The sequence below is a fragment of the Felis catus genome, chromosome B2, assembly GCF_018350175.1.
Source record: "Felis catus isolate Fca126 chromosome B2, F.catus_Fca126_mat1.0, whole genome shotgun sequence".
Taxonomy (NCBI): domain Eukaryota; kingdom Metazoa; phylum Chordata; class Mammalia; order Carnivora; family Felidae; genus Felis; species Felis catus.
The window spans coordinates 26,359,654-26,387,134 of record NC_058372.1 but is presented as its reverse complement, the minus strand read 5'-3'; the positions used below and the strand labels follow the sequence as shown (position 1 = coordinate 26,387,134).

The 27,481-nt window shown below is 37.0% G+C and overlaps 1 protein-coding gene and 1 long non-coding RNA gene across 4 annotated transcripts in view; one reads left to right on the top strand and one right to left on the bottom strand.

Moving 5' to 3' along the window:
• Positions 1–27,481, bottom strand: part of GMDS (GDP-mannose 4,6-dehydratase) — a 629,071-nt gene that overhangs the window by 551,368 nt on the left and 50,222 nt on the right. The gene's annotated exons all lie outside the window — the stretch shown is intronic.
• LOC109499604 lies at positions 2,781–4,378 on the top strand. The gene is made up of 2 exons (XR_002156948.2): positions 2,781–3,255; positions 4,187–4,378. It is a non-coding gene; the product is annotated as an uncharacterized LOC109499604 (long non-coding RNA).

Sequence of the window (27,481 nt, the reverse complement as noted above, 5' to 3'; positions counted from 1 at the left end):
GTCCATTCAAAACACATTGGTCCACATCTATATAATAAGCAGACCTTGAATTGTGTAGGATTATCTCATACATGCTCAGATTCTTGCCACTCCTGTTTAACCATTCACCATCTCCCCAAAACTCTCCATATTTATTACTCACGGTTTATAGAAAACTGAGAACTAGATATATTTAGTAAATATCTGTCAAAAAATAATTACTACATATTTGTTCAAACTTTATTCTATTATATCCTTACAAAGAATTCTCAAAGTTGCCTAGGCTTCAAATCCCCAAAGCTACCAATATCGAAGCTGCCACTGTGGTTCTAATGCAGCCAAACTAGAACTGAGAACCAAGGTACCCTACTATGAAAAATCAAGTATCCTATGGACAAAAACTTTAAGAGAAATAGGAAAGTGAAAGGTGTTCATTTTTAAATTGTACAGGCACTGTTGTGATGTTTTAATGTACCATGTTATTAGAATATTATTTGCATAGGACTTCAAAAATCACATGTTTATGTTATTGCAATGTAGGATTGAGCCTACTCCTTAAAAATACCAAAAGTGCTAATTAAATCTTGGCATAAGTCTACCTATTCAGTTTAGCTGATTCCCAGAATAAGGCCAAGGACACTGTTTAAAGATTTCCATTAAAACATCTGAATATCTGGAACAACTTGGATGGCGGGGATCTGCAACAACCCCCAAGAGTTACTTCCACAGAAACAAAGTGCTAGCTAGCCTTCCTATAATAAACACTCTAGAAAAACTTTAGCTCTGTATTTGGTGTCCCCTCCAGCTGCCTTTAAGCATTTACTCTAAAATACGCTGAAGACCATTGTTTAATTTTGTTCACTAATTTAAAGAAAAAAAATCCATTCTGTCAAGCAAGGACTAGAAACCACAAACCACCTACGTAGATTTACTTATCAAGATCTGACTAATCAAAGTGTAGGACTTAAATCATTAGTTGCCATGTACTAATACTCTAAAGTAAATGGGAACCTGAAAAAAATTCTTTACTTAGGTATTTGCCACATTTCACAAATAAATAGATATATATGTATATCTATTTATATATAATGTTATGTATGTGACAAATGTGATACTTTCAACTAAAAGTGAAGTCTACTATTAACCATTCATGATACTGTATGTTTAAAAACAATGTTTTTAAAACTTTGCCAGATCACTAAAATATCCTAAAGGATTCTTCCTCTTTAGGTTATCATATATAGCGTGTCTGCTTTATTGATTTTGTAATGGTATTATTTAAGACCTGAGATGTTCTACATCTCAATCAGAATTCAAGTCAGATTCACAAAAGAAACAGTAAATAAGTTGGTTTCGGTTGGTTGGTCCTTTCTGCACTCAGGAGAGAAGGTGCCTCCAGTTGGTAAAGCATTCCTGACTCAGTCCAAGGACAGACCTTTACATAGACCATCAGATTCTGCTTCAGCTCCACCCTCGTGGTTTGGGACAAAGTCACAGAGACTACCAAGTCCTATAACATGCTTAGGAAACAAGTTTCATTCTTTCATTCACTACTTAACAAGCATTCACAGTTCTCTAGATTTGATTTACCTGTGGCCCCATTAGTCACAATCACAAGATTGACTTTCATCCTAGACCTAAGCTACTCCTTGGAGAGGTACCAAGCTCTTAGACAAAACACAAAATGGAAGGAGCACAAAAATGCCTCGCAGTCTTCCATGCAGAAAACACCCATACCATGAGAGATACAGTGCTAAGTGTTTGCTACCCATCATTCCATTTGATCAACCCACAAGCCGATGGAAATAGTACCACCACTATTCCCATTTTTCAGAAGAGAACATAAAGGTTTAAAATGAAGTTAAGAAGCTCTTGCTTAAGTGGCATGTCAAGCAAATAAAACAGTGAAGGTTTAAAATCCGGGCTGTGACTTTTACCTATCTTTCTTTCACTATAATAGATAACATAAAATGGCATCCATATTAGGAGGGAACAAGTAATGGTTTCAAGCTGAAATTGTTTTATTCAAAGGGACTGTCCCTTAAAAATGTTTCCAATATAGTCAATTACTAAAGAGCAGAAAATTACAGATTTAAACCAGCACTTTCATTTCAGAATCACTGAACTCAATTCTTTCCTCTAAAACACTAGAAAACAATACTCACAAGTAATCTGCCCAGGAAAGCAGAGCAGTGAAGTCTCCAGGCCTCTTGCAGAGCTTCCAGTTTAGAAGGGACAAAAATAGCACTCTAATCCAGACCAATTAATAACTGACAAATTAACTACCTATACACTCAAGCTCTTTCTTTTCTCTTCAGGCTGACAGCTGGCCACATCCCTAGAAGAAACACATCCATTTCCACAGAAGAGGGAGGACTTAAAGTAAGGAGGTAATTTGGGTGCACAAGGGCTCCTGCACTGCACACAACTGGAATATGGATTTTATTATCTTCCGTAAATACTCAGAGCTCTCTCCTTAGACACAAAGTCTAATTTAGTTAAATTCATCAATGGTCAAATAGAAGTGATTTTAGCTTTCCAACCAACCTCCTCCTTGAGTTCCAAAATAAAATGTTCCATTTTGATATGGATTGGGTTCATTACTGAGGTAGGAAAAGGTAGTTAGAGGTTTTAATTCCTATTCTTTGCAGTAGTGAGATATTTTCCAGGTAACCTCAATTCTAAAGAATTGAGGTTCTAAATAATTCTAAAGAATTTAGAAATTCTAAATTCTAAATAATTCTAAAGAATTATTATTCCCTCATCTACAATGACTGAGGTTCTTTACTTAGTGCTGCAGGGGTATCAAGATGAGTAAGCCTCAGTTGTCAAGGAGTTTAATGTCAATACTAAGATAAGACAATAATTAAGGAACTGTAACATGCTGCAGAGGAATCAGAGGCAGCCAAGGGCACATCTGTTAAAGGAGGGATCAGGAAGCCTTCCTCCATACCTAATACTTGAGCTGGGTCATGATGAACAGTGGGAAAGCAACAGAGTGAGACCCAACACAAGAGGACACCATTCCCGCAAGCAATAATGTGGGTACACGAGAAAGGTGAAGCAGGGTAAAAGAACAGTCAATCATCCACTATGGCCAAACTTGTGATACACATAAGGGATAAAACTGTGATAATCTGTGGAAAGGCTAGAATGCTAGGTTAAAGCATTTAGGTTAATTCACAGTATCAGCACAGAAGAAAATGGACCTCATATTGATAAAAACTTGTGGGGAAGACTGAAGGCAGTACAATCAGTGAGACTGCAAAATTCCAGGTGAGAGTTAATAAAAAGGAAAAAGCAGGGGGTGGGGAAGGAACAGAAAACCATTTAAAAGGAACTGGTATTTTAGGCCTGGGTAACAGGGAGACAAATCAAGCTAATAACAACTGGGAGTTGAAGTTAATGGTAAGGAAGAGGCGGGGGTGGGGGGTGAGGGGAGATGCAGAAGTCAGGAGTGTAGATGTTTTTTTAACCTGTGTTGATTTTGAGATTTAGGGAGAACATCCAAGTAGAGATAGCAAATGGATAACAAGAAATGCAGGCTGATTTATGTTTGGAGGGTTAATTTTCCCATAATGATGATTCCCAAATCTATATGATCTGTCAGAATCAACTGGGAAGCAAAGACCCCAGGCCTCACCTTAAAAATCCTAACTAAATAGATCTCCATGGGACCCAAGAATACACAGTATTTAGAAGCCAAGAAAGCAGCCATTGCTCTACATGACTCTGCTCACTCTGCAGTTCATAATCTCCTGCTTTATAGTTCTGAATATACTTCCAGAACATACTTGGATGGCATTTACAGAATATGAAACTAGTACACCTCTCTGGAGGATTGGAAACATACTTTCACATCTGAAAATAATTATTTCTCAGTCTGTATCCCACTGGTTATAGGGAATGGCTTTGATATTCTACTACATAACTGATGGTTTAGGTCTACAAGTACCAACCACTACAACACAAAGATCAATTCTGCTCAAATTTTCTGTGACCAAGATAACTAATGGATTCCATGACTACCAGGTTAATGACACATATAATAGTTCTCTCTTTAAATGATGGAACTCAGTGAGATGAAAGGATAACTTGCATAATCAAACATAAACCTTTTATAGATTTCAATAACTTTCCTTCATATTTCAACAGATTTCTTTCTCATCCTAAATCCTCTCAGTACTCCTATCTCCTTTCTCCTCAGGTTCAAGACAGAGGTGAGGTCACTAAGGTCACTCAGGAAGGCAACTCACCCAACTGAAAACATTCAACTTGCCACTTTTACTAAAAGTACAAATGTTTTTTTTTTTATTATTTTTATAATTTGTTCCTAAAAAAATAACCAGCGAGGGAAGAAAAAAAGATCAAGTATGTAATGAAAATCTGATATTACAAGCCACAGGAACTTTTTTTTTAATGTTTGTAATAAAAGACCAAAAATAGTTTGAAATAGAGTAACACCAACCCAATTTATTGCCTGTTTTTTTTCCCTTATGTTAAAAAAAAATACTAAAAGACAACCTTTTTTACACTCATTATTGATAATTGTGCTGTCTTTACACAGCATTTCTTGTTTAATTCTTACAGTTGTCTTATTATGTAGGTAATCTCATTATCTTCATTCTACAGGGGGAGAAAGCCATGCTTAGACAAGTTAAGTTTCTGTTCAAGGTGTCACTTCTTATAAGGGGCACAGCTAGAATTCCCACCCAGTGCTTCCTGATGACAGTGTCCTCTTGGCCATTATCCTAAGGGCCTAACACAACACAAGAGAGAATATAAAGGTAGAGGAAAACAGCTTATTTTTGAAATGCTCTATACAGGACTTTTTTCTGGATCCTGTCTGTGATCAAATTACCTCACTTTCCCTTACACAGCATATATATATGTGTCTTCTCACGCACCAGACTGAGCTCTCTCAGGAAGGAAAACAAGTGTCATTCACCCTGACACTGCCTGACAAAGAAAGTTCTTAACAGCGTTATTGAATGAATATGACCAAGTAATTTGCTACGTCTTTACCACTGGCTCTCACAGCCAATGTTCCCATAGCCCTAGTGGACTGAAATCGATGGCTGTCCATTCCAAACCAATCCAAAAGTTCTTTCCTGTTGGTATTGGTTTGTTTTTGTTATTAATTTTGAAATACTTTTGAACACTGGGATCTCTGAAACTACTAGGTCTCTAGAACTGCTATGGAGAATGGAACTTGCTTACAGCTTTAACAGTTAGAAACTCTCCCAAAATAAAACTTGTCTTCAAGTATGAAAAAAAGGAAGGAAGGGGGCTAGAAATTTATGGCAACATTGTGATTAACAGAATCATTGAGGGATGTTGCTGGCTTAGGGGATGGAGACCAGGAATGCTGGCAGTACTGCAATACCTTGAACAGTCCTACAGCCAAAGACTGTCCTTCCCTCGCAGTTTTCAAAAGTGCTGCTGGGTATTCCTGTGCATTTAAAAACAACAACAACAACAACAACAACAACAACAACAACAACAACAACAAACCTGTTTTCTAATTATCTGAGCACAGATCCTAACTACGTTTTTACACAGACACAAAGTATGTATTAAAGAGTATGTGTTAAGGAAAACTGCTATTTTATTCCAAATTTACCCAAATTGGTCTATTTCAAAAAACAAGGATACCAACAGCATGGCCGCTAGTGTTGCAGAGCTGCCACTGCCCTTCACTGGTGTCACAGTTTGGATTTGCAGCCATCACATCTGGGATTCGAGCTGAGGTGCACATATCTGAGTGCTTCACCAAATGTTCTGATGCAACAGCATCTACACCTTTATATACAGAAACACAAATTCTCCTTACAAATTACTTTCTCTTTTTAGCTGCACTAAAAACATTATATAGATTTTTTTTTTAATGTGTGGTAGTTAAGATGTGTTAACCATGAATTTCATTTTAAGATTGTAAAAGCACCAAACTCACATGCAATAGCCACATCGATCCCTGAAACAGTGAAAGCTTAGTGAAAGTACTTTTTAAAAAATGACATATAAATATTACCTGTCTTTCTCAATTCAACATGATGCAAGTCAAGCTAGGTAGTTCCCAAACCTCAGGAAATCCTGACTTAATCTCAGCTTTGTCAGCAGTTTGGACTGTGTGTATATGAGGAGAGGCACCAATTGATCAAGGCAGTTTTGTATTCTATACTTAAGTTCTTTTCATATCAAAGCTTAACTTTTAAATTTATTGTCATTTCTGAAGCAACATACACAGTAAAACTAATTAAAAAGAATTTAGAATTTTAAAGCAGGAGGAAGGGTATTAAAATACAATGCAAAAATTTTTGAAAGGTTATAAAGAAATATGAAAAATAAAGTTAGGGGAAATATGCTTCACAATTCTTAAAGGTCTATTCCTCCTGGGATACACATATACAGTTGTTTAAATCCAATAAATAAATATATCTAAAAGGATTATAACACTAAATGATATCTTTAAGCATTTTCTACCAATTTTACTTCCTTACTTATCAATCAACTTGCTTTACACATTTCTAATTTATCATTATGACAAAAAAGATTCCACTTTTATGCCAAGCCACCAGCATAAATAAAAAATAAGTAGGATTAAAAAGTTCTACACACACATGGGGCGCCTGGGTGGCTCAGTCGGTTAAGCATCTGACTTCAGCTCAGGTCATGATCTTGCAGCTTTGGAGTTCCAGCCCCGTGTCGGGTCTGTGCTGACAGCTTGGAGCCTGGAGCCTGCTTCAGATTCTGTTTCTCCCTCTGTCTCTGTCCCTCCCCTGCTTGTGCTCTGTCTCTCTCTCAAAAATAAATAAACATTAAAAAAAAAAAAAGTGCCACACACACACACACACACACACACACACACACACACACGCTTTTTTTGTTGTTTTATTTTCCTAATCATGGGGGAGGAGGAAACATACATGCAGCTTCCTCTACACCGTTCACATACATTGATAGTTTTTTTATTTTTTTATTTTTTTCTCTTACAGTGAAAGTATTTACTTGTAATTAACATAATTAATAATTTGATTTAAACTATTTCACATATCATTGTCCCCCAAACAACAATAGTTTAAAAAATAAGTCTATTGAGTGCAGTATAAGATTTCTTTGGGGGTTATTTGGTCTTTTTGTTTCATTGATAGTTTTTTTAAACCACATCAATTTCTTTAACAAAAACTAGTATCTTAACAAAGATGCATTGTTTAAGATTCTTGATTACCACACAGCTAACCGTGTATACAAGGGGGAAAATTAGTATTTTTATTATTAGTTAATAGAACATATTTATTAGTCAACAGACCATATACCAAGACTTTCAGACACAGTAACACTGCCTCTGAGCAGTTACAGTAGAGCAGTGTTAAATAAATGCTATTCTGCTTTTTTTAAAAAGTATCTTTGGAATTATCAGCCTTCACTAAAATGACACAAAAACATGCTTAATAATATCAATAAAAATTCTGGTTTCCTTTCTGAGATAATTATACTTACATGAAATTAACAACAACAAATAAAATCATGGTAGTTTTAATACAAGTTTTTTAAAAACCTTTTTTATCTTTGTTCCAGCAAAAGTTGTAACCAGAATTAACACAAAGAAAAAAAAAAAAAAAACCCTGTTCTGAATTTCACCTTTTCCCTTTTCGAATTTTATAATAAAAGTGATAGTCCTAATGACTGTCCAAAAATTCTCAAGTAAAAGACCTAGATAAACAGAAAACAGGAAATTTTTAAACAAGTGTTTTATGCTCTCATATGCCTTAAACTTATCAGAAAAAAGTCCTAACTCCAGGAAATCTGTGATTAAAAAATAAAGAGAACCAAAATTAAGATGTGTCTCGGTCTGCCAAAAAAGCAGAATCCCAAGGGTTAATTTTACTTTAACTTTATTATACATACATTCTAAAATAAAGCAAATATTCTGGCATTTTAAATCTTTTTTGTCTATGCTGGTAGGAACCTACATAGCAACCTTTCTTATCATGTAACAAAATTGGTTTCTTTAATTCCTCTTGGGCAATAATAAGTCCACAAAAACTATGTGTTGATTTTTTAGGTATTGTATCTCTTCATTTTTGTAAAGAATGCAAGCATAAAATAAGACAATATAAACCAGGCTAACAGTTTAAATTTCAAAAGTGAAATTTAACAACATATCTATTAATTAGTGAATGAATAACATAACTTTTAATTTTTTTTTGCAACTGTGGAAAGTATATGTCAAAATAAACAGATAAATAAATTATCATAACATTCTAAGATGACAATTTACGGACACTTACTTCAGCCAAAAAAAAAATAATGTTCAAGTTTTCTATACATTTAGCAAAACATAGTGTTTGGGTCCAAAACTTGTAAATCCTAGTCAGTGACACAATTCAAAAAGGCAAACTTCTGTTTTAACATTCTAAGACTATGTGAAAAAAAATCAATGCTCACAATGGTTTTTATTAAAAGTGGAAAGCAACTGCAAAACTAAGTATAATTATCCAGGACTAAGAAGTGCAGATGCTATATACTTGAGCCACCTGGTGGTTTATTTCCTTCACTGCATGAATAAACACCTTGTGCTATGAACAAACTTTGAATTGGATACTACATATTTTACTTTTGATGCCAGGACCAAAAAGAAATTACACTTACCAAAATTTAGTAACAGTGTAGGTCACAAGGCACAACTCCACTCAGAAGCACTTAAAAAAAAATTCACAGGGCTAAGCACGGCATCCACACCTGAAAATTTATCATAGTGGGTCTCTATAATTGTTCTTATGTCTTTTCAACAGTGTTTGACACCTACACTAAGTGTTGAATCCAAAATAAATCCACAGTACCTGTAGATCACACAGCAGGCTTGCCTGTGGTTTATTTACCTCTTGCCTACGTCTGGGCAATTCAGAATAGCAAACTTAACTTCTAACAGGGCACTGTCTTAACTGTCAGCAAGGTAGCAATAGGTGCTCAGAGACATCATTTAAAAATCAGAGAAAAAAGTTAAACAAGGTATACTCTGTCAACAAGAGGAAAGTTGCAGAATGCCAATCTTTATAACTCTGTTTGACATCAAATTGTGACAACCAAAAGAATTCCCAAGGAGACTCAAATTTTTATAAAAGCAGATTATGTCCAAAGTATACCTTTATCTTAAAATAGCCTAGCAGCTAGAGTACATTAGACAATAGCCATGACAATCCTAATGATGAGAATAATCTAAAACTTGACTCTAAATGGATATCTACCAAAACAAACAAACAAACAGACAGACAGACAAAAACAGTGACATTTGAGACTTTTAATTAAGTGAATGGGATCAATGAGGTGAACTGGGTATAGCAGCAGTCCCACACCCCTCTTTGGAGAGACAACTTCCTCACTCTTTCAGTGATCTTTTCAATGGAGAACCAATAAAACTCAGCTATTAGCAAACTCACATACACATTATAACCACTACTCTCCATTACTGATTTTACTGGGAGGTGCACTATGCACAGCTGCACCCTCACGTCAGCGTGCTCTGTGCTTCTGAATCATCTCTGTGATTCAAGGCCATACAACTTGCCCAGTGGAAACACTGAATGGATAGGAAGCTCTCAAGATGGCTCTATTCATCTTCCAGCCCAGGTTCTTGGTGGAGGCAAGGCTTCTATTAAAAGACTAGTTTCCTGAGGAAGGTAGATAGTTTTAGGAAAAGACCATTTGGCTGGAAGGCAGATGCTCTTTTGCCAGCTGTTTCCCCAGCTCCCTGTGTGGTCTTGAGTTAAGTTGCTAAACCTGACCACGTCAATGGGCACATCTATAAAAATGACTATGTTTCCCGCAAAAAGGCCTCCCTGTTTCTGTACCATTTGCCTTCGTGGGCAAGCACCACAGCTTGAGAAGCTCAGGCCCTGCTGTGAGCACATCAAAAAGTGAGACATGCTCAGGACATTGTCATGGGACATTTTCCTCAGTGCCAATCAAAGGGTCTCCTTTCCTTGAAATCCTCTAACAATATGGCTTTAATTTTCAAAACTTCCTACTTCTAGGTGCTACTATGAAATAAACAGCATTGTGAGAAAAACAATGGCACCTTTGATAAAAGGGTCTGCAAAAAGGCAGGGATGGCAAAGGAAAAATGCTCCCTAAAGAAATAATCCTACTCTTCATCGCTTCTTGGTCTGCAGGGCTCAAAGGCAGATTTGTTTTGGTCTTTCACTCACTTCCTCAAGAACTCATTATTCAGAAACAACAAGGGTATCAGTGGAAAGACATGAGCTTTAGAGTCAGAAGTTCTGGGCTCAAACCTCAGCTGTCATCCACCATTGGGGAGACACCAAACAATCATTCTTGTCCCCCCCACCTATACCAAGGAAATAATGTCTATCACCCCACAGGCTCATCACTCCATAGCAAGTATGTGGAGTTTAAACAGCCACCAGAAGCTGAGCTTGAGACTGGCTGATAAAAGAAGGAACCAAGAATGCAGAACTTGCACCAAGTGCTGGAGGGTTAATTTCCTTGACCATGATGAGAAATCTGGATTCATACATATATTTGTAACGTATACATGTACAAATACATGTAATTCCTAAGGGATTGTATGTTTCCTGGAAAAGGGGCTGTCTTGTTAACAGGTGTCTCATCACTGCCTGCCTCATGACAGGAAAAAATAGTTGTTAGGAAGTGAAATAAATATCTCCAAAATTCCCAGAGATGCTTTGAGGGCCTTGCTATTAACTAATATACTTTGTTTCTCCTTCAGTGACACAGCTGTCAATCTGTGTATTTTTCTTTTCTACAATGTGAAAGCATGCTAGGACTCTTCAAGGACTAGAAGGTCCAAGGTTACATCAATTTTTAATCAGGCCCCAGAAATCACTGGATTGGAAACATAAAAAATGAGGGAAGTGAGCAAGAAAGACACGTGGAGCTACAAATAAAATTTTATTTTAGGGGTGCCTAGGTGGCTCAGTTAGGCATCCGACTCTTGGTTTCGGCTCAGGTCATGATCTCCCAGTTTCGTGAGTTCAGGCCCCATGTCAGTCTCTGTGCTAGCAGAAGGATTCTCTCCCTTGCTCCCTGTCCCTCCCCCACTCACACTGTCTCTGTCTCTCTCAAAATAAATAAACTTAAAAAATTTTTATATTATTTTACTGATACAAGGTATTTTACAGAATCAGAAAATTATGATTGACCTTGTGAAAGTGGAAAATATTAGAACTGTTATAACTCTGTACCACAGCAGAATAACTTCTATACCACATTAGACTTTTCATCAAGTTTAAGAAAAACTAAGCATTGTGCACTTTTTGTTGTCCGAAATACAAACAACAGACATCCCTAAGACCACTCCCAGTTAGAATGGGAAGACACAGAAAAGAGCCACTCATCAAGCTGATAATTCAGGTGAGGCAAACATTTGCCACTGCTACCCTAGGGAAAGAATAAAAGATCTTACCTATTTCATAAAGTTAAATCTCTAATTTCTAACAATCTATTCATTTGAGAGTTAACTGGAATATTTTAAATATTCAGAAATGTAATTTGAAAATGCAACTTCCTATAAGACTTCATAATCCAATATTGTTTATTTATTTAGATTTATAAATATTTAGATTTAAATTAATCTAAATATTTTTTTAAATTTTTTTAATGTTTATTTTTGAGAGAGAGAGAGAGAGAGAGAGAGACAGAGCACAAGCCGGGGAAAGACAGACAGAGAGGGACACATAGAATCCGAAGCAGGCTCCAGACTCCAAGCTGTCAGCACAGAGCCCGATGTGGAGCTCAAACTCACGAGCTGTGAGATCATGACTTGGTTGAAGTCAGATGCTTAAGTGACTGAGCCACCCAGGTGCCCCCCTAAATATTTAGACTAAATATTTAATTCAATTTACTTTGTGTTTTTAACTTTCATATCCACAATATATGGTGTTATGTATTTAATAATTGAGATTTTCCTAAAACCCATTAAATAAAAAAATGCCAGTTTTATGGATGCAAATAAAAATTAAGTATTATGCTGAAATCTCTCTATTAGAGAACTTACTGGGAGCCCAAAATAAATTAACTCCCTGACACAACAACTCACAAGCAGCTAGCGATCTTTTATAAAATGTAAATCAGATATCATTCCATTGGCTTCCATTTCAACTGGAATATAAGGTACAGTTGACACTATGGCCTACAAAATCCAACCCAATCCATCCTCTACTTACTTCCTGCCTGGCTCCCCTCTCTCCCTCCCTTCTACCTGCTCTACTCACTGCCCCCTCCCTAACACCTCCTCCAGGCTGCTGGCTCCTTCTCTCCATTTTCAGTTCCTGTGATAGCTCCTCAAAAGGTCTTATCCAACAAACTAATGCAGTATCCCAGCCACAAACCCAATTTACTTTCTATTCCTATAATTCTTTTCATGGTATTTATCATTTGGGGAAATTACCTTCATTTATTTCAGTCTCCTTCATTCAAGTATAAACTCCTTAACAACAGGACTCTTATTTGCCTGTTAACTACTTTTCAGCAGTACCTAGAAATAGTACAGAGCAGATTCAGGAAATATTTGTGGAAAAAAAAAAAAGTGGACAGTCTGAGAATTAAGGAGTTCCAAAAGATTGAAGGGTAAAAAAATCCCAAACTATATAATAAATGATATTCCAACTCACAGCAGATTAGAAATATTATGCACTTGAACGCTATATATATGAATGTTGTCATTTGGAAACCTTATTGTAAGTACAAATAGTACTAGTATGCATTCATTCATCTATTAAACAAATATTTATTGCACACCCACCATGTGTCAGACAGTATTCCAGGCAGTAGGGATCCCAGCAGGAAACATCAACAAAGTCCCTAAACTTAGAAAGTTTAACACTCTTAATTAACAAAGAATATGGACAATCAACAAATGCACATGTCAGGTAATGAAAAGTAGTAGAGAGAAAAATAAAGCAAAGTAAAGGAGTGAAGAAGGAGGGTACTGATACTTAAAATACAATTCAGGCATGACCTGAAGATGACACTAAGGAAGAGAGAGAACAAACCATTTGGCTATCTGAGGTAGAATGACCCAGCAAGTGAGGAAAGGAAGTGCAAAGGCCCTGAGCTGAGGATGTACACAGTGTATGCAAAGAACAGCAAGGAGGCCAGTGTGGCTGAGGCCTGCAGGGGAAAACTAGTAGAAAATGAGGTCAAAGAAGTAGCAGGAACTATTTCCTGAAAGGCTTTAACAGACCACAGTAAGGCCTTTGGCTTTTTCTGAATAAGATTAGAAGCCACTGGAGGGTTTTGGAACGAGGATGACATGACCTGACTTAAAGAGTCACTGATCACTATACTGAAGACAGTATAAAGAGCAAGGGTAGAAGCAGGGAGCCCAGTAAGGAATAGAAGTAAGCAGAAGAAGTGAGGGTCGTTGCCATGGACTAAGGGCTTAGGACATACAACACTTATTTTAATGACTCAGAAATTTTTTTCTAAAAACAAAAGCTATTTTCCAAATAACCAAGATTTCTAGGAGTCCAACCTCTAAATAAACAGATTAGGCTATCAATGTGTATTAAACTCAACAATAAACATTCTTAGATACACAATACAAACATTAACCATAAGAAAACTGAGTGGCTAATTAATATCAAACAAAGTCAAATTCAAAACAAGGAATATTACCAGGAATAAAGACAGATATTTCAAAATGATGAGCAGACGACTTCATAAAAAAAACATCACAATCTTTCTTAAAGGAGTATGAACCCAATGACAGGGCTTCAAATACACTAAGAAAAAAAGATGCATGAATTCATGTAAGACCTAAATGTAACAAAGTAGGAATAGGAACAGCCTCTCAGAGGTCCCTGTAGTTTGTCTGTCAATATAGCTTACTTGGGGTAAGAACACCAGATCTGGAGGAACCCAGAGGCACAGGCTACTACTTATTGTATTCTAAGCTGGGGAAGAACCACTTTAGGGCTCAAAGGCCTGCAGCCCTATTAAAATTCTATGAGGCTCAACAGTTACATACTTCTGTGTTCTATGTGCCTAGCTTGTTCTCAGGGCAGTGGCAGGCCTGCCCGTGGCACACCACAGCATACGGAATTAAAGCTGGACAAATTATTAAATGAATGAACACAATAGCAACCGCCTAAAATCTTGAAACTAAATTTTATGTTGAGCCACACAAAACCCCATGAAATCTTGAAACTAAATTTTATGTTGAGCCATACAAAACCATTCAAAATGGTTGAATATTGGTAATTTCATATGGCTTAACCCAGTTTATTGAAAAGGCAACAAAAATCATCTCAATTGGTGGCAATTTCATTTTTAACCGTAAATATTCAGCCCAACTTTTGGTGTAACAATTTAGAGTACTGACCTCACATAACTATTCCTCAGGAGATGTTCTTAGCTTCCTGTGGTCTCTGTGTTGGATCCAAGCTCTTTTTTGTTTGTTCTTTAACTGTCAGGTCAACCCTTTGTGCAGATGTTCAGTGTTGTAATGAGAAAAATATCAGACTAGTACAGAAAACATTTAAGTATTCTAAGTATGAAAAAGATGTAACTTTTTCAAACTATTACACTTTATACAGTAGTTTTAGAGGGAGGGGAAACCTTAAAATAAGCAGTATTTGTTTGCATTAACTCAATAGCTACTACAGGGTATTTTCCAGTGCTATTTATATCATCCATTATTATTGTTGTTAATTAACATAACTTATAACAGATAATCACATTATGGCAAAGCGGGAGTTGCACCTTACTGGCTCTGGGTAACTATTGCCATATTCTCAGTTTCTCTCTTTTTGACAGATACAATTTTCTCTGACACTGGTGTGCTTGAATGTCTGGTTTCAACTCAAATGTTTGTTTGACTACCTCATAATTCTCTCTGTGCCCTTTGGCTGGAAGGAGGGGCCTGGTTGTACACATGGGAATGGAGTTAACTGATGAAAACCAGGTAAGGTGGGAACAGTCATGATAGCCTACAGGCTCAGAGACTAGACTTGTGACCTACATCCTGGCAAAGACAGGGAGGCCCAGAAGGAGCTATTGAATTTAACATGGCGCCAAGTTTGGTGTGGTTTATCTCAATACCATATATGACTTCTAACATGAAATTCCTCTTACTCTAATAAAGATGAACTGTGCCTTTGGTTCTGGACCTTAGTAGATAGAATGGTTGGAGCAGCAGGGGAAATAAAGGTCTCCCAGATCATGTGCACAGTCCTAAAGCCTTTTTACATTTGACAAGTTCTGCAGAAAGTGAGCCTGAGTCAAGTAGCAAAGGCACTTTGATAGAGGCTATGCACCCCCTTTTGCCATGAGTATTCTGCTGTATTTTCATTTGAAAGGTTTCTAAGAACTTTTCTTGGTGTGTCTTGAATGGTTCATACTTGTTAACTTTATAGGAATGTGTGTTCATAGGAAGCCTGTTAATCAAATTGCCAACATAAATTACTTTTCCTCATTTTTGAAGGCTTGTCCAATTAATAAAAGGCTGATGCGTATGTATTGAAATTATTTGAGGCCACTGGGGGGCTGGAGGGAGTTACATTTATTGATTCAATATAGTCTTTCCTGCCACTTTGAGAACATTTATTCAATTTTGAAATGAATAATGATGGTAAAATTGGAAAAGAATATGTAAGAAAAGAAATTTATGAAAAACAATTCCCCAATTTAAAAATAATACTGCCTTCCCTGTCAGGCTTTGCTGCCAGCTGTTATTTAAACTTGTGTGCTCCTGCCCAGTGCAAGTCAGCAGCAGAAAGTCCTATATTAGCAGGAAACCAGGGCATTTATGATTGAGTTCCTGTTATTGACTTGTTCTTAGACAAAATGCCAAGTTTCTTCAGACACAGTACAGTAGGCCCACTGTGGAAGCCCTGGGTGAATGCTATTGTGACATTTAGACTGAAATTTTTGTTTTATGTGTCAATATTTTTTTAATGACTTTAAAAATGCTCCTATAATGTTTTCGGTAATGATTTGGAGAAAGTGTTTGACTTTAAAATGAATTTTTTATATCTTTAAAATAGCATCTTATTGGTATACTAAAGAAATATAAGTAGTTTAGGTTGATCCCAATGATTCTGCTATGTTTTCCTTCCTACATGGCGCATTTTGATAAAAAACACTGTAGTAGCCCTTTTAGGTAGAAGGTGGTAGTCTAGAAAGCTGAGAGGGTGGGTAAGGGAAATATCTTCATATTAGTAGGAGAAAAGGAAATCTTTAAATGATTACATAATATCTTAGGAAAACAAATTCATTTTGTAAGAACAAAAATTATCGGTAAGATAAAATTAGTGTGAACCAACATATATCAATCAGCATTTAACATTTTTCTTAAAGGAGGAGGGTGAGGGTGTAATTTCCCTTGAGATGAAGTTGAAGTATTTCTGAACAACTTGATTTTCAAACTTCCTTAATTTGGATGCCCTGCATTCTGAAAGAAAGGTTTTTCAGGAAATGATAAAACCAGTACCTTAGATTGTCTGTGTTCTGATAGGCCAATCCTTCCCAGCATTTCTCTAAGCATACTTCACGTATTAAGTTCCTATCACTATAGCTGTAGACTGGCCTGTAACAAAGGTCATTTTCCTATCATCTTTATGTTAGTCTTTCTGCCAGTTCAGGTAATTGATGGTTTGGGATCAGGTTAGAAACCAGGAATCATCATATAATCTATCTCATTCTACTACTGCCAAAATGTGGTAAACTACTTAGAACACTCTACAACTCTTCTTTGGCTCATGCTCATGTCAGGTGCTGTCAACAGCCAACAGTCACCTATCTCCTACATAATTAATACAAGGCCTAAAGCTATCATGACTATTTGTTTCAATGACAAAAAAACAATCTACAGTATATGTGCTTTGACAAAGAGCTTTTTTAATACTGACATTTTTTATGTGTAAAATTTTACAAAGGAAAACAATAATGACTATTATGTACCGACCTTTTACTATGTGGCAAGTACTATTCTAAGTATTTTAATATACTTTTTCTCATTTAATTCTCCCATTGATCTCCAAGATGGATGATGATCATTTTACAAATAAGGAAACTAAAGATACAGCAAACCTTAGCCAAAGTCATTCTGATAAAAAGTGGCAGAGCTGAAGCAACCGATTTGGAGTTATATGGTTGATGGTGTAAAACACTGTATTGTTGGGGTACCTGGTGGCTCAGTCAGTGGAGTGTCCATCTCTTGAGTTCAGCTCAGGTAATGATCCCAGGGTCATAGGATCAAGCCCTATGTGGGGCTCCATGATGAGCCTGCTTGGGACTCTCTCTCCTTCTCTCTGCCCCTCCCTCAAGTCCCCCTAACATGCTCTCTCTTCAACAAATGGTGTTGGGAAAACTGGATGGCGATATGCAAAAGAATGAAACTTGGACTACTTTCTTACACCATACACAAAAATAAATTCAAAATAGATGGAAGATCTAAATGTCAAACAGGAAACCATCAAAATGCAGGAGAACACAGGCAGCAACCTTTTTGACCTAGGCCGGAGCAACTTCTTACTAGACATGTCACTGAAGGCAAGGGAAACAAAAGCAAACATGAACTATTGGGATCTTATCAAGATAGAAAGCTCTACACAGCAAAGGAAAGAATTGACAAAACTAAAAGACAGCCTACAAATGGGAGAAGATATTTGCAAATGACATATCAGATAAACGATTAGTATCCAAAATCTGTAAAGAACTTACCAAACTCAACACCCAAAAAACAAATAACCCAATTAAGAAATAGAAGACATAAATAGATACTTTTCCAAAGACATCCAGATGGCTAACAGACACATGAAAAGATGCTCAACATCACTCATCATCAGGGAAATACAAACCAAAACTGCGAAGAGAAACTACCTCACATCTGTCAGAATGGCTAAAATTAACAACACAAGAAACAACAAGTGTTGCTTAGGATGCAGAGAAAGGGGAACCATCTTGTACTGTTGGTGGGAATGCAAACTGGTATAGCCACTCTGGAGAACTGTATGGAGATTTCTCAAGAAACTAAAAATAAAACTACACTACAATCTGGCAATTACACTATTAAGTATTTACCCAAAGGATACAAAAATACATATTCAAAGGGGTACATGCACCTCAGTGTTCATAGCAGCATTATCAACAATAGCCAAACTAAGGAAAGAGTGCTAATGTCCACTGACGTATGAATGGATAAAGAAGAAGTAGTATACAGATAGGATGGAATATTACTTATCTATCAAAAAGAATGAAATCTTGTCATTTGCAATGATGCAGATGAAGCTAGAATGTGTTATGCTATGAGAGATAAGTCAGTCAGAGAAAGACAAATACCATATGATTTCACTCATATTTGGAATTCAAGAAACAAAAGAGATGAACATATGGGGAGGGGGAGAGACGAGAGGGAAACAAACCACAAGAGACTTGTAATGACAGAGAACAAACTATGGGTTGACAGAGGGAGATGGGTGGGAGACAAGCTAGATAGGTAACAGGTACTAAGAAGGGTACTTGTTGTGAAGATCACCAGGTGTTGTATGTAAGTGATGAATCACTGAATTCTATTCCTGAAACCAATATTGCACTGTATGTTAACTAAAATTTAAATTAAAATTTAAAAATAAATAAATAACAAAAGATTAAAACAGGGGCACCTAGGTAGCTAAGTTGGTTAAGTGTCCAACTCTTGATTTCAGCTCAAGTCATTATCTCATGGTTCATGGGTTCGAGCCCTGCCTTGGGCTCTGCACTGACAGCATGGAGCCTGCTTGAGATTCTCTGTCTCCTTTTCTCTCTGTGCTCGCTCATTCTCTCTCTCTCTCTCTCTCAAAAATAAATAAATAAACATTTTAATAAATAAATAAATCACTATATTGTTCTTCCTCAGCCTAAGTCACCATTAGTTGCATATAAAATGCCCTCATTGAAAAGTTCACCTCCTAAAGTCTAATCCTATAGCAAATTCCATACATCCTGACTCTAAAATATACAGACCTATCTTGTTTTACTGTGCTTCACTTTTATTGCCTTCACAGACATTGAATTTTTTACAACTTGAAGGTTTGTGGCAACCCTGCATTGAGCAAGTCTGCACTGTGCAAGCCAATGCACCATTTTCCCAATAGCATTTGCTCACTTCCTGTCTCTGGATCACATTTTGGTAATCCTCGCAATATTTCAAACTTTTTCAATTAGTCTTATATTTATTATGGTGATCTATGATTAGTGGTCTTTGATGTTGTACTGTAATTGTTTTGAGGCACCATGAACCTTGCCCACATAAGAAGATGAACTTAAGAAATAAATGTTGTATGTGTTCTGGCTGCTCCATTGACCGGCCATTACCTCATTACTCTCCCTCTCCTCAGGCCTCCTTATTCCCTGGGACACAACAATATTGTAATTAGTCCAATTAATAACCCTACATGGTCTCTTAAGTATTCAAGTGAAAGGAAGAGTCACATGTCTCTCATTTTATATCCAAAGCTAGAAATGATTAAGCTTAGTAAGGAAGGCATGTCAAGAGCCAAAAACAGGCCAAAAGCTAGGCCTCTTGCACTGAAGAGCCAAGCTGTGAAAGCAAGGGAAAAGTTCTTGAAGGACATTAAAAGTGTTACTCCAGTGATTATACAAATGATAAGAAAGCAAAACAGCCTTAGTGCTGATATGAAGAAAGTTTTAACAGTGGATAGAAGATCAAACCAGAATCCAGAGAAGACCCCAACTCTCTTTAATTCCATGATGACTGAGAGAGATGAGGAAGCTACAGAAGAAAAGTGTAAGACTAACAAGGTTGGATCATAAGGTTTAAGAAGCCACAAAAATGCAAGATGAAGAAGCAAGTACTGATGTAGAAGCTGCAGCAAGTTATCCAAAAGAACTAGCAAAGCTCATTAAGAAGGTGGCTACACACTAAAGAACAGATTTTCAATACAGATGAAACAGCCTTCTATTGGAAGAAAATGCCATCTAGGACTCTCACAGCTAGAGAGGAAAAGGCAATGCCTGACCTCAAAACTCCAAAGAACAAGCTGACTGACTTGTTAGGGGTTTATAATACAGATAGTAACTTAAAATTGAACCCAATACTCATTTACCATTACTAAAATCCCAGGGCCCTTAAAAAGTATGCTAAATCTATTCTGCATGTGCTCTCTAAATAAAATAACAAAGGCTGGATGACTGCACATCTGTTGACAACATGATTTACTGAATATTTTAAGACCAGTATTGAGACCTACTGCTCAGAAAAAAAAAGATTTCTTTCAAAATACTATTGCTCATTGACAATGCACCTGGCCACTCAAGAGCTCTGATGGAGATGTACAGTGTGATTAATGTTGTCTCCATCCCTGCTAATACAACACTCATTCTGTAGCCCTGGATAAGGGAGTCATTTCAACTTTCAAGTCTTATTATTAAAGAAATACACTCTTGGGGCACCTGGGTGGCTCAGTCGGTTAAACCTCTGACTTCAGCTCAGGTCATGATCTCACAATTCGTGGGTTCAAGCCCCGTGTCGGGCTCTGTGCTTACAGCTTGGAGCCTGGAGCCTGCTTCCGATTCTGTGTCTCCCTCGCTCTCTGCCCCTCTCCCGTTCATTCTCTCTTTCTCTTTGTCTCTCAAAAATAAATAAAGCATTTAAGAAAACAGAAAGAAATACATTCTGTGAGGCTGTAGCTGCCATAGACAGTGATTTTTCTGATGGATCTGGGCAAAATAAATCGAAAACATTCTGTACAGGAATCACCATTGTAGATGCCATTAAGCATATTCATGAATCATGGGAAAAGGTCAAAATATCAACATGAATAGGACTTTAGAAGAAGTTGATTTCAACCCTCATAAATGACTTTGAAGGGTTGAAGACTTCAGTGGAGGAAATAACTGCAGATATGTTGAAAATAGCAAGAGAACCAGAATGAAAAGTAGAGCCTGACGATGTGACTGAACTGCAGCAATGTCAAAATAAAACTTGACTAGATAAGAAGTTGTTTCTTACAGATGAGCAAAGAAAATGGTTTTCTAGAGATAGAATCTACTCCTGGTGAAGATGCAGCTGACAACAAAGAATTTAGAATACTACAAAAACTTAGCACGACTAGAGAGGACTGACTCCAGTTTTGAAAGAACTTCTGCTGTGGGTAAAATGCTAGCAAAGAGCATTGCACACTACAGTAAAATTGCTTGTGAAAGGAATAGTCAATCAACATGGCAAACTTCACTGTGGTCTTATTTTATGAAACTGCCACAGCCATTCCACCTTCAGCAGCCACCATCCTGACTAGTCAGCAGCCAGCAGCATCAAGGCAAGACCCTCCACCAGATTACAACTCACTGAAAGCTCAGAAGATGGTTAGCATTTTTCAGTAATAAAGCATTTTTAAATTAATGTATGTACAGAATACTTAATACACTACAGTATAGTGTAAATGTAACTTTTATATGCACTGGGAAACCAAAAAATTCATCTGACTCAATTTATGTCAATATTCTCTTTACTGCAGTGGTCTGGAACTGAACCTGCTATATCTCCAAAGCATACCTGTATTCCAAATCTGAACTCTTCCCACCACATCCTCTAGTTTAAGTCACAATTTTCTTACATCCAAATTATTCTAACAGCATGCTAACTGCTCTTACTTCTTCCACCGTTGCCCTCTATAGTCTATCATCCATGCAGCAGCCAGAACAAGTTTATCAAATTTCAAATCAGATTATAACTCTCTTAGTTAATACCTTCCATTTATTCCCAATTTCAATTAGAAGAAAATCCAAACACTCTGTCAAGTCCTTATAGATCCTGAATGATGTGGTCCTTGTACACATCAGAGACCTCACCGAGGAGGTTTTTAAATTGGTGCCTTTGCTCTCCTCCTGTGTACTGCACTCCCAGAGCTCTACATGGCTTGTTCCTTTTCAGCATTCAGCCTAAACTTTCAGGGTTTTGTTTGTTTAGGAGGGCTTCTGCATGTGTGTGTGAGAGAGAAGGGTTCTGATAATGTTATGAATTCCTTAATAAATATACTAGTGTCTGTGTGCTCTGTTTCCTCATGAGTCAGTTTGGATAGATTGTCTTTCTCACAAGCAATTTGTCCATTCTTCACTGAATAGTTTGATGGTGTAATAGAGAACATAAAAAGCACAGATATCCAAACCTGAAACCAGAATTGCCAATTCAAACAAAGTATCATTTCCTCTGGTATTTGATGATTCTGTGTTCTTACCTCAGGTGGGCTGCACTGACTGGCAAACTCCAGTGGTGATTCTGGGATGCACTAGAAGGCACTAGAAATTGTGCTGACTCCCTTAAGGGGTATACTTATCTCTTGCATGAATTCATGCATCTTTTTAAGTGCTCATTTGTCAGTTCCACCATAAATAAGGGAAAACCACTTGATAAGAGTCGAAATGGCCATTTTAATTAACTTCAAACCCAACCAACCCACCATTGCCTGGCCAACCTCATATGAAAACACCACCTTGCTTATCTGAGTGACAAGGTGCATAAAATCATAAAGCAGTGGTTCTCAAACTTTAACCTACATCAGAGTCACTCATTAAAACACAGACTGTTGAGTCTCACTCTCCACAGTTCTATTCAGAAGGTCTAGGGTATGGCCATGAGATTACAAACAAATTCCCAGGTTGATACCAGTGTTGCTGATCTGGAAAGTACTTTAAGAACTTCTATTTGAAGTTTTTCAAGGCATATTTGTTCAGTAACAGTGCAGTTGATGTTCCTTAATCTGAGGATTTCCTTACTTGCAATCTGGAACTACTGTCAGCAGGAACATGAAGGGAGGATAAGCACGTTGGTAACCCCCAGAAGTCTGCTCAACGGTGGTGTTCTAATTATAATCATGCTGTTAAGGTCAAAAGCAACCTTGAAAACATGAGTTACTTAGTAAGGATTAGGTACAGCTGCATACAAGTTAAAATCTAACACATGTCACATAAAAGAAGTTTAGTAGTTGTCAGTCCAGGGCTGGTGTGGCTGTTGATTACTAGGTCAACAATAAAGAGGGACCTATGCTCCTTCTATCTTTCTTACTTCTATCCTCAAGTTTATCTCATCATCAAAAATTGCTGTTGGAGCTCCAGACATCACATCCAAATACCAGGTAGCACGAAAGCGGAAGGTAAAGGCTATGGGGGCCCAACTGTCTTTAAGCAGCCATTCCAGAAGATTCACAGACTTCTACTTATGTTCATTGGCCAGAAATCAGTCACAGAATCAGTGACAGTTAAGGAAGTTAGAAAATACCATCCTTTACCTAAGCAAAGAGCTGAATCCAAATAATACAATGATTGTGTTTAGAAGGAAGAAGAAAAGAATGATAAACAACCAACTGGTTGTCTATGCCAAAATGAGAATAAAATATTGAGCTTATAATGACAGAGTTTAGAATTACAATCATACAGACTGTGTATTGGATTCAAGTTGCCTATGAGTTTATATGCATTATTCCTAGAACTGTTTCATTCCTAGCAGATGCACAATAAATATTTGTTGAAGGAATGAATGTTATCTATGAGAGCAACTGCATACCATCGCTAAATAAAAATAAAAGTGGTTCTCATATTAGACCCTCCCTTCTCTTCTGTGATGAAAGACCTTTCCATTTGAAGGTTCTCCTGGGAAGACTGCAATATTAACATTGCCAGAAGCAATTTTCTTAAGTACTAAGGGCAATTACACAAGTAAATTCCTATGGGTACCAAAAAAAAATTGAGAATATTTCTCTAAAATAAGATCTTGAGAACCAAGAAATAAATATACACATATATTTATTTATTATATTATCATATATAATATACACACATATATGATATACCATACATCTTACAGTCACAGGAAAACTACCTAGAGTACTATATAGAGAATACACATACAATCTTCCCACTGTGTTACAGAGTCACAAAGAGGCAGTACCAATCGCAGTCCACATATCTTAGATGCTTACAGGAAACTGTCTACATGATTGTTCAAAACATTTTCCCATAGACTGATGGCAGTCCAGACTGTAGAAGAGCTCAGTGTAGCTGAAACACCTAAAGGGAAGTAAAAGTACTTTCGAAAATAACATGCCCAAAATGTGGTAATTGGAAAGCCCATAATTTTAGAAAGACCATTTGTTTACTATTTTCTTCAAGTAATATCTGTCCATTTTTGTTAAGTAACTATCACTAACTGAATTATAAGGCCCGCAGAGTGGGCTACATTAAGCAAGCTGTGAAACATCCATCTGAACACTATCACCATCCTCATTTAAGGAAAAATAAGGGTGTCTTGGGTCAAGGTAATCTAACTTTGTCCATAGCACAGGTAATAACTACCTCTTCCATCACTTTGAGACCACCATTTGGACCTCCTTCTTATAATGCAGACCCCTGACTCAGAGTTCACCAAGCTATTACAAAGGAAAAAAAAAAAAATTAAGATAATATCAGACAAGCCTAGAGCTTTTTTCCAGATTTTTTATAAAATCTTCTATTCTTGGGGCGCCTGGGTGGCGCAGTCGGTTAAGCGTCCGACTTCAGCCAGGTCACGATCTCGCGGTCCGTGAGTTCGAGCCCCGCGTCAGGCTCTGGGCTGATGGCTCAGAGCCTGGAGCCTGTTTCCCATTCTGTGTCTCCCTCTCTCTCTGCCCCTCCCCCGTTCATGCTCTGTCTCTCTCTGTCCCAAAAATAAATAAATGTTGAAAAAAAAACAAATTAAAAAATAAATAAATAAATAAAATCTTCTATTCTTGAGATTACTTCCTCACTATTCTAGTGTTAAAATACCCATTATTTTAAATGATGGCAATATTTAGTATTAGCATATGGCAGGGGTTTTGCTTGGTTAATTTTGATTTTAAATATCCCTAGGAGACAAAATAAGAGCACTGATCCATACTGAATCAAGAATATATATTGTGGGGTAGATGTTGCTAGCCATTCCATTCCAGATGTAATGTTTCACCATTTCTTGAGTTCTACGACTAATTACTGAACCTCTTATTCCTCTAGGGGGAGCACTGCCTATGCTCCCTAAGGACAACAGGCTGCTGTCCTTACCCACTACCTACCTCCCCAGTAACCAGCAGGCACAGACCTAACTGCAGTATGAGATTTTACAAGTGCCAAGTAAAAAGGGAAAAGCCATGTTCAAATTCTGAAGTATAACGTATCCCTAGCGCGCGCACGTGCGCGCGCGCGCACACACACACACACACACACACACACACACAAACACACTCTCTCTCTCTCTCTTAAAGAAATGAAGTTGAGAAAACTTCTATACTGCTTTTATATTTAGCATTATCAAACCTGTGCAATTATTAAAACCTCTAGAAATCAGACAAGTAGTCCTAAGAAAAGGACAAAGTAAGATAAAAATAATTTTAAATTAAGGGGAAAATCTAGGAATTTTAATGCATGATTTATCACAATGTTTAACATGAAGCTTAAGGCAGATTCTTAAGTTGTTTTAATAAAACAAAGGCTCACTGAGCTAAGTGACTAGCTTAGCACTACTGCTATTAGCCACACACAGACAGAACATATACTCCTTCCCATCAGGACCCAAAAAATCTAGTTTATGTACACAAAAAGATTCCTAAGCAAGATAGCCTGAACATACACAAAGGTGACATATTCTGTTATACATACAATTAGTGAAAAAAACAGTAACTGCTCCACATTGCAGAAACAAAAAGCTTCATGTAAATGAGTTTTCTAGCTACTGAAAGTTAACCAATTCAGATCCTCAATTCGTTTTTCATTATAATTAACAGATGTGTGTAGAATATTTCAAATATATATTTCCTACTTCTACAGATGGCATTTTGAGAATGCCAGGTCTGGGATTAGGGTGCTAGGTTAGTATCCCAGTTCCTCTCTATACTCCTCAGCTTCCGCACCTACTTCAGCATACTGATAAAGGGATTAAATAATGCACATAAAGTGTTGAGGACATATAGCCTGGCACATAGTAATTGCTCAATACATTTTAGTTATTATTAAATAAAATTATAGTGGTGTTTGTTAACTATTAAGTTTTCTAACAAAATCCCAAATATATTTATCCATCCTTTCCCAGTGCAACTCAGCTCCAGAAGTGAGCCAACAGATGGGTTAGGAGAACACATGCAGTTCAGTACAGACCAAGGAGACATAAAAGAAAGTCAGCTGGGGGCTTCAGGAAAGGTTTTCTTATTCCTGACAGAAAGAGACAGAAAGTGACAGGGATAAAGGAATCTCCTTCTTTAAACCATCTCTAGACATAGCACCTGGAAATGCTTTAGCCACTCTGCACCCTCTCATACCACATGGGGTTAATCTCTTTCACTGTACTTAATGACTACCTAAAATAGTTCTGTTTACTTGTTTATTATATGCCTACCCTCCCTGAACCATCCCAGAAGTGAAAGGGAAGTTATTCTGTTGGATGCATATGCAAATATCCCTTGCAAGAGTACTTAATTGCTAAGGCCAGCAGTCTCCAGCTGGCTCCTACCTCCAGTCCTTAGCACTAGGCCTGAACATGGGGAATGCTCAATAATTATTTATTGAAGTAATTAAAATAATCTTATTCCATGGCAAGGAATCTTTGACAAAGACTGTTTTTCAAATAACATCTGATTGTTTCCAATGCGTTTGACAGCATTTTCAATTACTCTTCCCCCTACAATTTTCTAATTTGCATTTTAAACTTCAGACAAGACTAATTCACTATAGTAGTAATACATGTCCTATACGTTTTTTAAATAGGGCTTATGTCCCAAGATGCTTTTTTAAAATTTTTTTTAATGTTTACTTATTTTTGAGAGATGCGGGGAGGGGCAGGGGCAGAGAGAAAGAGAGAGAGAGAAACAGGGAGAGAGAGGAATGGAGGATCCGAAGTAGGCTCTGTGCTGACAGCAGTGAGCCCGATGTGGGGCTCCAACCCATGAACCATGAGATCATAACTGAGCTGAAGTCAGACGCTCAACCAACTAACTGAGCCACCAAGGTATCCCCCCACCAAGATGCTCTTTTTTTGGTGAAACTCCTCTCCTCAAAAAAGCAGTAATTTTTTTTAAACTCCCAAAGGACATGTAAAGTGGGGAAAAAAAATTTCACATTAGTATTCTTAAAATCATTTGTCCTATAGGATCAGAAATTAGGTAATAGTGAAAAGGAGTCCAAAAAATTGCTCCAGAATTCTAAATTCCCATAAAATATTTATCCCCTTTGAAAACAAGTCTACCAAGTTAATAGCTTCTAATTTTTTAAGCAAGCCAAAGTAGGAACTAAAATCAAGTACTCTTATAAGACATAATATAGAAGGATTCCAAAATTACAACTTTGCTATCATTTTTTCTAGTTTAACCACCTAAAATTTAATTAAACTTTCAACAATTAATCATTTAATCCATCCCTTTTGAACTACAGTTCATGCAACTAAACAAATATAAAATTGTGTGGGAAATTTTAATGTTTTTCATTTAGAACTTGTTACATTTCTCTATAATTCAACTGA